Source organism: Drosophila serrata, unplaced genomic scaffold (genome assembly GCF_035046125.1).
Source record: "Drosophila serrata isolate PLE 108 unplaced genomic scaffold, ASM3504612v1 contig_276, whole genome shotgun sequence".
Lineage (NCBI taxonomy): Eukaryota > Metazoa > Arthropoda > Insecta > Diptera > Drosophilidae > Drosophila > Drosophila serrata.
In genome coordinates, this window is record NW_028257174.1 from 5,687,843 (window position 1) to 5,697,861 (window position 10,019).

Sequence of the window (10,019 nt, forward strand, 5' to 3'; positions counted from 1 at the left end):
GAAATATGTTGGGGCTTTGTCGGGTAGGAAATGTTTCTACAGACTAAAAGCCTTTACATGGCATACTTTGATGAATGAAAATGGATAGAAATTCATGAATTTCCTTTTAAGAATCATAGAATATATGAAATAAATAAGTGATTAAATAACTTGTGACCTTTAATTGAGAGATATATAAAAGTTAGCTGGTGAATTAATTTTGTTAATGCTTTCTACAGCTTTGGTAAGGACACAAGAATAAGCAAACCTGCGGTTTCTAATTAAATTAATTAGTTGCCAAATAATTAGTGGTACTAAATAACTATTAAATCTCATTTAAATGAGGATCGAAGGGTTATCACTATCAGTAATCAGTATCACTATAGATGTAAACAGTAGGGAAGCCACGTATTGAAAGAGGCCAGTGCAATGGCAGAGCCTTGTACTTATAGTCTCTAATTAAAGAGAAAGGAGAAAGTGAGAGCGAGAGGGAAAGAGGCATCTATGGAGAAGAGCAGAGAGAGTGATAGAGAGGCCTCACTCGCCTCACCCATCCCTTTCTCTGGAGAACTCTCTATCTGTCTCATTCCTTGCCTCCATAGATGCCTCTTTCTCTCTCGCTCTCACCTTCTCCATTCTCTATAAATACCGGGCTCTGCCGCCTTGCGGCGCTTAGTCTGTTCGTGGCGTCTCCAGTGTTAACATCTAGAGTGGTAGTGATAGTGATTACCCTTCGACCCGAAAAATATGACGTGGTCCATGCACAACATCTGGATGACCAGGAAGAAGCTTGACGACACCGGAAATGTAAATCTTCACTGGAAACAATTCAACAATGACGAAAACGGAATATTGCCACGTGTCCTCCACTGGGGTAAGTCTTTACCATGACAATTATATTATGAACATACATAGATACTAATTAAGTGATTAGGCCTAAGTCTAGAATCAGCTAGCTATTCATTTATTTACCAATTAATTCTATTATTACTGAAGTTTAATTTAAAGGAATGTATTAACAGCCCAACTTAAATATACTTTCAGGGTATTATAATTTATTTCATATATATTCATGATCAGCATCAACAAGTGATTTTTCCTGTAGAAAAATATTTTTTTCAACAATTTTTCATATATATACACATTTTTTTGGATTTCTTGTAAGGCCAAAAAGACAATAATTGCCATTAACCATATACATATATTTCTAATTGAAATTAAAATATTAATAAACAGATGAAAATTCGACAAAATATGTAACTACATTCTTAACATCTTTGACATTGTTAAAAAATCATCAAATGTAAAAAAATAAGTAAAAAAGGCTTCCCCAACGCTCCAATTGGCCAAAGTAGGAACCAAAATAGTGGATCTGTACTCTAAGCCGCTCTCTCGCTCTCCGGTTTCACATTCCGTTGCGAGAGCAAGCAAACTCAGTAACGGCACTTGCAACGGTTTTTCAACGGCAAGGAATGCGCAAAGAATAACGGGGATACGAGAAAATAGAAAAAGTTGTGTCACTCACTCGCTTATATGGCTTGTTGTTGCTGCAGCTTCGAAGATCCAAACTTCGAATTAGAGGATGAAAATAAGAAGGCATGGCACACCCACTTACAAAATGTCTTCACCATAAAAAAAACAACAAAATTCAGTAGCCAAAAACAATGCAGTGATCTTGGCCATGCACAAGTATACATACACACAAGAAAAAAATTGCGACAGGACTTTTGGGGCTTTTTCCGGCTTGCCCCCACTTTACTAACACTTTCCACTGCCGCAGCTCACTGTTTTCACGCACTTCTAACACCTGGCAGTGTTTTTCCGCTGTTAATTTTCCGTTTTTCCTAGTTTTCAGCGATCTCCTTGTGCAGCGATATTTTTTTCGTCCGCTTCGTCCAGTGGATTTGGAGTAAATGACAGGAGTGAGAGGAGCGCGAGAGAGAGGCTGCAGCGATGTCGCCAAGTTCAAATGGACTCTCTGAGAACCCTTTTCACTTTTTGTCCAATAGGTGATCGCTGGCTGATGTCGTTTTTTTTCCAATAGGAAATAAATAGTAAATAAGTTAAAAAAAGAACTAACTTGGATTATCGCAAATATCGAGACTATTTATTATACCCTTTCAGGATATTATGATTTTAATCAGAAATCACGCATTTCCGACCCGATAATGTATATATATTCTTGATCAGCACCATCTATCGTTTTTACAGGCAAGTTGCAAAGACATTTATCCTTACTATATTTATTAAGCATTGGCGACCTCTGGCGACAAACATGGATAAAAACTTTATTACATGTTTAATAATTTGTTTTTAGTTTTACAAGGATTTAAGTATGCAGATTTGTTAAAAAACTAGCAAAGAAAATCTTTCCACATTGAATTTAGTGCGATTTTTGCTTATTATAATATTTGAAAAACTTTGATTTACCCCAAAAAATTAGCATATAAAAATATCTAATTAATCTTTGGTCTAATTATGATCGATTTTACATTCAAACCTTTGCAAGGGTATACACACTTCGGTTTCCCGAAGTAAGCTTCCTTCCTTTCTTGTTATTTTACAATGATAATAATAAGAATATTCTTTTTATTCTTATTAATAATAAGAATATTCTCTTTATTCTTATTATTACATTAAAACAAATTCAATTGTCATTTAAATATATATCCCAGGATGGTTTTTTCCATCATTTATGCACTCACTTTTACATTTTCCGTGCACTTTTCCGACTTCCGTTACCGAGTTTTCCGCTAAAATATTTGCCACCACCCAAAAACACACCCACAGCGATAGCGACAGGACCTTCGTCGAGTCACGTGTTTTGCAATGGCAACTTGTTGGCTTTTGCATACGCAAAAAGGCATCCTTTGGCGTGCACACACATTTCCACATTTTCCCCCATTTTCCCCTGTGTGTATGTGTGTTTTGCTTTTGTGTAATTGAAAACTAATTGTTGCGCTGAATAATTTAATAGGAAGTCCGCACATGTCCTATTTTTACGGCACGTCTCCTTGACGCGAACGGACAATTATTTTTGTATCAAGTGCCAAGCTCATACAAATGAAATAAAATGTGGGGCATTGTGAAAATCAAATGTCCTTCCCCGGAATGTGAGCAATTTCAGGAATAATTAATCAGAAGCGTGGAATAAATAATTATTAGGCGCGAATGATTTAAGCGAAAACAAAATGTATTAATTTCAGGGCAGAGTGCAGAGTGAATTATATACAAAATGTGGAAATTCAATAAGTTAATTACTTAAGCTTTAAGTAACTTCAAGTTCAAGTTAATTACTTAAACTAAATACAATTTAAAGTTTAAGTTAGTTACTTTAACTAAAAACTATTTAAAGTTTCAGAGATAATATTCTATTTGAAGACCACAGTGCGTATGATTTATAATAATTCAAGACTTTAAAATGTGCTGATTTAATAAGATTTGATTTCCTTAATTTTAAATATAATTATAAATCCAAGAAATTCCCGATTTGGAGTGCAAAACTTCATAATTTTCCTAAGAAACTGCTTCCAAATATTACCCATACGCCATGTAGACTAGAAAAATATTTGTAGCCCTGAAAACGTAATCAAATAAAGCAACTAAAGCAAGTCTTTGTTTTATTTACATATATCTATGCCAGAAAATATAAAAAAAAGGTAAATTGTGACCTTAAATTTTCCACTTGCAACAGATTTTCCCAATCACCAGGTTTCCGTTTCTAAAATAAATCAAGAAAAAATATTGCTAGAATTTTTTTTGGGTTACGTAGATGCCGCGCGTTGGGCTTTCCTTTACCGGAAAAGCCGAACAAGTGGCCGGTAACAAGTTGGCAAAGTGGGGAAAACTGTGGAAAACTGCAGGTTGCATAAGGCGAAGTTTCACCTTTTGGCGATTTAGCCATCCGCAGTTGACATTCCCCCCAGCCCCTGTGTCCCAACCCCCTTACTTCCGTCTCAGTCTCATTTTCATTTTCATTTTCATTTTCATCTTTGCCCTCAATTGTTGTGCAATTGTTGGCGAAAACTTGTTGTCAGGGAAAAGGACCGCCGCTGTTGTTGCCAAAGCGTTTGCTAATTGTTCAGCTGGCTTTCTTTATTTATTATATACATTCGTTGCTTTACTTCACCTTTATTACTATTTTTTTTTTTTGTATTTTGCAAGACCTTTTGCGTTGGCTTTTAGCTTAATTAAGACCAGGCTCTTGTCGCTTTTCGGTGTGCCTCCAGTTCATCAATACGCATTTGAAGGTATTTTGCGGCATTGAAATTTAATTTCGTTTCAAATTAATTAAATTGACCGACCACCCTCTGTGTAGGGTATAGGGAAGGGGGCCTAAAACTCAAAGAATCAAATGGAAACTGCCAAAAGGTCAGCGAGGAAAAGTGTGGCAGAAGGGGGACTCGCGCTTTGTAGATAAATCCCATTGAGTTTGGAGAGGAACTTTGGAAAATTACTAGTTGAGAGTTAACTAATGAAAACGTGTGCTGGAAACCTCTTTAATATGATCCTAGAACAATTGGTTGTCAATTGGCGAACCTTTTAATCCGGCCCTAAATGATATTCTTATTTATATTCTTAAGTATGTCTTTATTTCCGCCAGATTATACCATAAAGTGATCTAAAGCTCAGCTATTTATTTCCATCAAGAGAGAGTATCCAAAATGTTTCATCAAGAAACAATGTCACACACAGAATTTAAGGCGAACGAAGCTTTCAGGCTTTTCCAAATTTATTTGCGGGGTGGATGATCCTCGTAGAGCGTCATCCACTTAACCCTAAAACTCTTACTGCCACAGTATCGACTCTTTAGGAATGACATTCCTCCCGTTTTGATTAAAGATCTCCCCTGAAGATCCTTCTGCTCCTCCTGCTGCTCCTGCTCCTCCACTCCCAATGAAGGTCAGCTCCTATTGGACGAACCTCAGCGCGAGAAGCAAACCGTGTTCAATGGCGGAAGTGGCACTATTTCCACCTCAGTCTCCGAGCGTCAGAGATCGGTTACACCACCAAGAAACAGCAGCAGCTCCAAGCCATCAGGTCCCAGCACCACAGCCACCAATCCCAACACTTTACTCCAGAGAGAGTACCAGGAAATCAATGCCAAGACTCGGCATTGGGTTGGGATTGAAGTCTGGAGTCCCAGGAACTGGTGACGTGGTTCCCCTACTGTGACTTGGCGGTGTAATCGGTCTCTGACGCTCGGAAATCGTAATGGTAATGGTGCCACTGCCGTCAATGAACTCGGATTCCTGCTCGCCAGGCTCCTGTTCATCACTGAAAGTCTTGGACCACAACCGGAGTAAAAGATTACCTAAAGGATCTCTCGTTGAGATTGTGGTTCAAGACCAAGAACTCGTAATGATCTTACCCGGCGCGGTCCATGATTGGGATTGGTTTGAGATGCTAAATAAACACTGGAACTTTTTACCTTTTTATTGGTTTTGATTTACTTTTTAAAAATTTTCCAAATATAAAATAATACTATGAAATTTCAGGAGACACTTCCAGTTCAAAGGTTAGATGTAGAATGAAATATGTTGGGGCTTTGTCGGGTAGGAAATGTTTCTACAGACTAAAAGCCTTTACATGGCATACTTTGATGAGTGGAAATTTATAGAAATTCATGAATTCCCTTTTAAGAATCATAGAATATATGAAATAAATAAATAATTAAATAACCTTGGGAACTTAGCTGTTGAATGAAACAAGTATATGCTTTTAACAGCTTTGTTAAGGACACAAGAATAAGCAAACCTGAGGTTTCTAATTAAATTAATTAGTTGCCAAATAATTAGTAGTACTAAATAACTATTAAATCTCTATTAAATTGGGGGTCGAAGGGTTATCACTATCAGTAATCAGTATCACTATAGATGTAAACAGTAGGGAGGCCACGTATTGAAAAAGGCCTGTGCAATGCAGAGCCTTGTACTTATAGTCTCTAATTAAAGAGAAAGGAGAAAGAGGCCTTACTGTACTCCCTAAATAGAGAGGCCTCGCTGGCCTCACCCATCCCTTTCTCTGGAGAACTCTCTATCTGTCTCATTCCTTGCCTCCATAGATGCCTCTTTCTCTCTCGCTCTCACCTTCTCTATTCTCTATAAATACCGGGCTCTGCCGCCTTGCGGCGCTTAGTCTGTTCGTGGCGTCTCCAGTGTCAACATCTAGAGTGATAGTGATAGTGATTACCCTTCGACCCGAAAAATATGACGTGGCCCATGCACAACATCTGGATGACTAGGAAGAAGCTTAAAGTCACAGGAAATGTAAATCTACACTGGAAGCAATTCAACAATGACGAAAACGGAATATTGCCACGTGTCCTCCACTGGGGTAAGTCTTTACCATGACAATTATATTATGAACATGCATAGATACTAATTAAGTGATTAGGCCTAAGTCTAGAATCAGCTAGCTATTCATTTATTTACCAATTAATTCTATTATTACTGAATTTTAATGTTAAGTAATGTATTAACAGCCCAACTTAAATATACTTTCAGGGTATTATAATTTATTTCATATATATTCATGATCAGCATCAACAAGTGATTTTTCCTGTAGAAAAATATTTTTTTCAACAATTTTTCATATATATACACATTTTTTTGGATTTCTTGTAAGGCCAAAAAGACAATGATTGCCATTAACTTTATACATATTTTTCTAATTGAATTTAAAATATTAATAAGCAGATGAAAATTCGACAAAATATGTAACTACATTTTACATTTTTGACATCCTTAACATTGTTAAAAAATCATCAAATGTAAAAAAAATAAGTAAAGAGGGCCGCTTCCCCAACGCTCCAATTGGCCAAAGTAGGAACCAAAATAGTGGATCTGTACTCTAAGCCGCTCTCTCGCTCTCCGGTTTCACATTCCGTTGCGAGAGCAAGCAAACTCAGTAACGGCACTTGCAACGGTTTTTCAACGGCAAGGAATGCGCAAAGAATAACGGGGATACGAGAAAATAGAAAAAGTTGTGTGTCACTCACTCGCTTACATTGCTTGTTGTTGCTGCAGCTTCGAAGATCCAAACTTCGAATTAGAGGATGAAAATAAGAAGGCATGGCACACCCACTTACAATATGTCTTCACCATAAAAAAAACAACAAAATTCAGTTGCCGAAAACAATGCAGTGATCTTGGCCATGCACAAGTATACATACACACAAGAAAAAAATTGCGACAGGACTTTTGGGGCTTTTTCCGGCTTGCCCCCACTTTACTAACACTTTCCACTGCCGCAGCTCACTGTTTTCACGCACTTCTAACACCTGGCAGTGTTTTTCCGCTGTTAATTTTCCGTTTTTCCTAGTTTTCAGCGATCTCCTTGTGCAGCGATATCTTTTTCGTCCGCTTCGTCCAGTGGATTTGGAGTAAATGACAGGAGTGAGAGGAGCGCGAGAGAGAGGATGCAGCAATGTCGCCAAATTCAAATGGACTCTCTGAAAACCCTTTTCACTTTTTGCCCAATAGGTGATCGCTGGCTGATATCGTTTTTTCCCAATAGGAAATAAATAGTAAATAAGTTAAAAAAAAAAAACTAATATGGATAATCGCAAATATCAAGATTTTTTATTATACCCTTTCAGATATTATAATTTGAATCAGAAATCACGCATTTCCGACCCGATAATGTATATATATTCTTGATCAGCACCATCTAGCGTTTTTACAGGCAAGTTGCACAGACATTTATCCTTACTATATTTATTAAGCATTGGCGACCTCTGGCGACAAACATGGATAACAACTTTATTACATGTTTAATAATTTGTTTTTAGTTTTACAAGGATTTGAGTATGTTAAAAAACTAGCAAAGAAAATCTTTCCACATTGAATTTAGTGCGATTTTTGCTTGGTTATGATATTTTAAAAACTTTGAATTACCCCAAAAAAATAGTATACAAAATATTGATTTAATATGGAATATGAAACACACATATTTTAGGATTTCTTTTAGGCATTAGGAGACCAAGAAGCGAATGATTGATAAGAAAATATCTCTGATTTCAAATAGTGTTTCAATTACATTTCTATTATATATTTTTGGTTATGTTTAGTTAAGTTAAGTTAATGATGGAACCTATTTTGAGATTTTGCTCCTACTTAATCCCACTTTGATGGCTTGGATAAAAGACATTTTGTAATCCATGAACTAATAATAAACCTCCATGGGCGACGAAAGTTGACTTGGAATTAATCACCATCAAAGGTCAATATGAATTTAATTAATTATATATAAATAATTCTTGTATATTTCATTAAGGTAATGTGGTAAATTATTAACACAAACATTCAAAAAATAAATATATAAATAAACAAGAACAATTTGAACTATATAATTACCTTAATTCATTAACAAATCACTACAAAACATTCCAATTTGTATCAAATAATACCAGCTAATATTTTAATACTTTTAATTGACTTTCATTTATTTTCTAATTAACAGAATCTATTGTCAAATGACCTCCAACTCCCCCTAACAAAAAAAAAAACCAAACAAACAAAAAACAATAGGTAAACAAGACAAGAAAAAAAGAACAACAAAAGTAAATAAAAAACAAGACAAACAATCGACCAAAAGACAAAGGAAGGCCGTTGCTCTACCTTTTCCTTCTCGCGGCTTAATCATTAATATTTTTGGATTTCATTTTAACAGTGTATATGTGTATATAGTCTGTATATATATGTCTGCATGTGCTTCAGATTTCCTATTTTTCGCTAAACGCTAACGCCTTTGTTTATGTTTATTTGCCGCTCAGTAATTAAAAGGCAATCAAAAGGCAAATAGATTCTTGGACTGGGCACCTGGGAACGCGCCCTCTGATGATGATGAAGAGAAAAGTTTTGGGGAAAAGCGTATTCAATCATATTACAAAATTTATCACTGCATTCAGAGTTAAAACAAATTGTTTATTTATCATTTTAAGTTTAAGAAAAAAAGATTTTAAGCTTTTATGATATGCCTGCAATGTTTGATATAACAATATATATTTTTGTATAATTTTAACTAATGATTAATTTATTAACTGACCAATTTTACTTCATATAAAAATGCTTAGAAGCTTTTAAAATATTTAGTTTTTTTTTTTATATTAAGGCTTATAATTATTATACATTTAACCCCATCCAATATCATTTTAAATTTCCTTAAAAAAAACATATTTTGTAATATTTCATTAAGCATTTTTCCAGAGTGCAAACTTTGGGACTTGTCAACCGTTTCTTCCCAAAGAAAACAGCGATAAAACGCTAAGAAAGCAAAAAAGAAAACATTCTACTCGACTCTTTTGCTCTTTTGCCAATAAAAGCCCGGCTAAAATCTAAACAAAAATGGCTAAAAACAGCAGGAGAAAAGCTGAAGCAACAGGGCAATAAAAAAATGATTTTTTTTTCCTCCTGCCAGCGTTTCGTTTAAACAAATTTTGTTGCCAAACGCGGCACAACTGACAGTCGTAAAAAAAAAATATATATAGTATGTGTATGGTCTGCATGTCCCAGGAAAGGCTAAAATAAAGATATAAACCCTTTGATGACCTGGAAAAAATATTAAATAGAATTTAAATCACTTTAAAAAGGTCTTTAAGTTCACCAAGAATATATTTAAGAATGTATAAAAAATAACTATAAAGTTAAGTAATAATTCATAAGAAAGACTAATGTAATATACAATTTAAACCACTTTAATATCATAAAGAACATATTTAATAAATTAAAAATTACTTAAAAAAATATTAAAACTCATTTTTTAAGAGTAAAAATTCATATGAAATCCAAGAAAAAAGAATAAACTTTCAGTAATATTTAATAAGAAACCCAATATACCCTTTGTCTTATCTAAATATAGGGTACCTCAAAGAAGTGAACACACTTGAAGCATAAAACTTGCCCAAATTGCCCAGAACTGAGTTGAGAAAACAATATATAACATAAAGGAAAAAGGGGTTCTTGCATTTTGCAAATGATAGAAAATTTCTGTGCCACATGGCCTACAGGACCTACAGACATATGTCCAAAATAAGACAT

The 10,019-nt window shown here is 35.1% G+C and overlaps 1 long non-coding RNA gene across 1 annotated transcript; it reads right to left on the bottom strand.

The window, feature by feature from the left end:
• Positions 1-4,598: 4,598 nt before the first annotated feature.
• Positions 4,599-5,511, bottom strand: LOC110179554 (uncharacterized). Its single transcript, XR_002319398.2, has 2 exons — positions 5,351-5,511; positions 4,599-5,293 (listed from the first exon to the last, which is right to left on the bottom strand). It is a non-coding gene; the product is annotated as an uncharacterized LOC110179554 (long non-coding RNA).
• Positions 5,512-10,019: the final 4,508 nt, after the last annotated feature.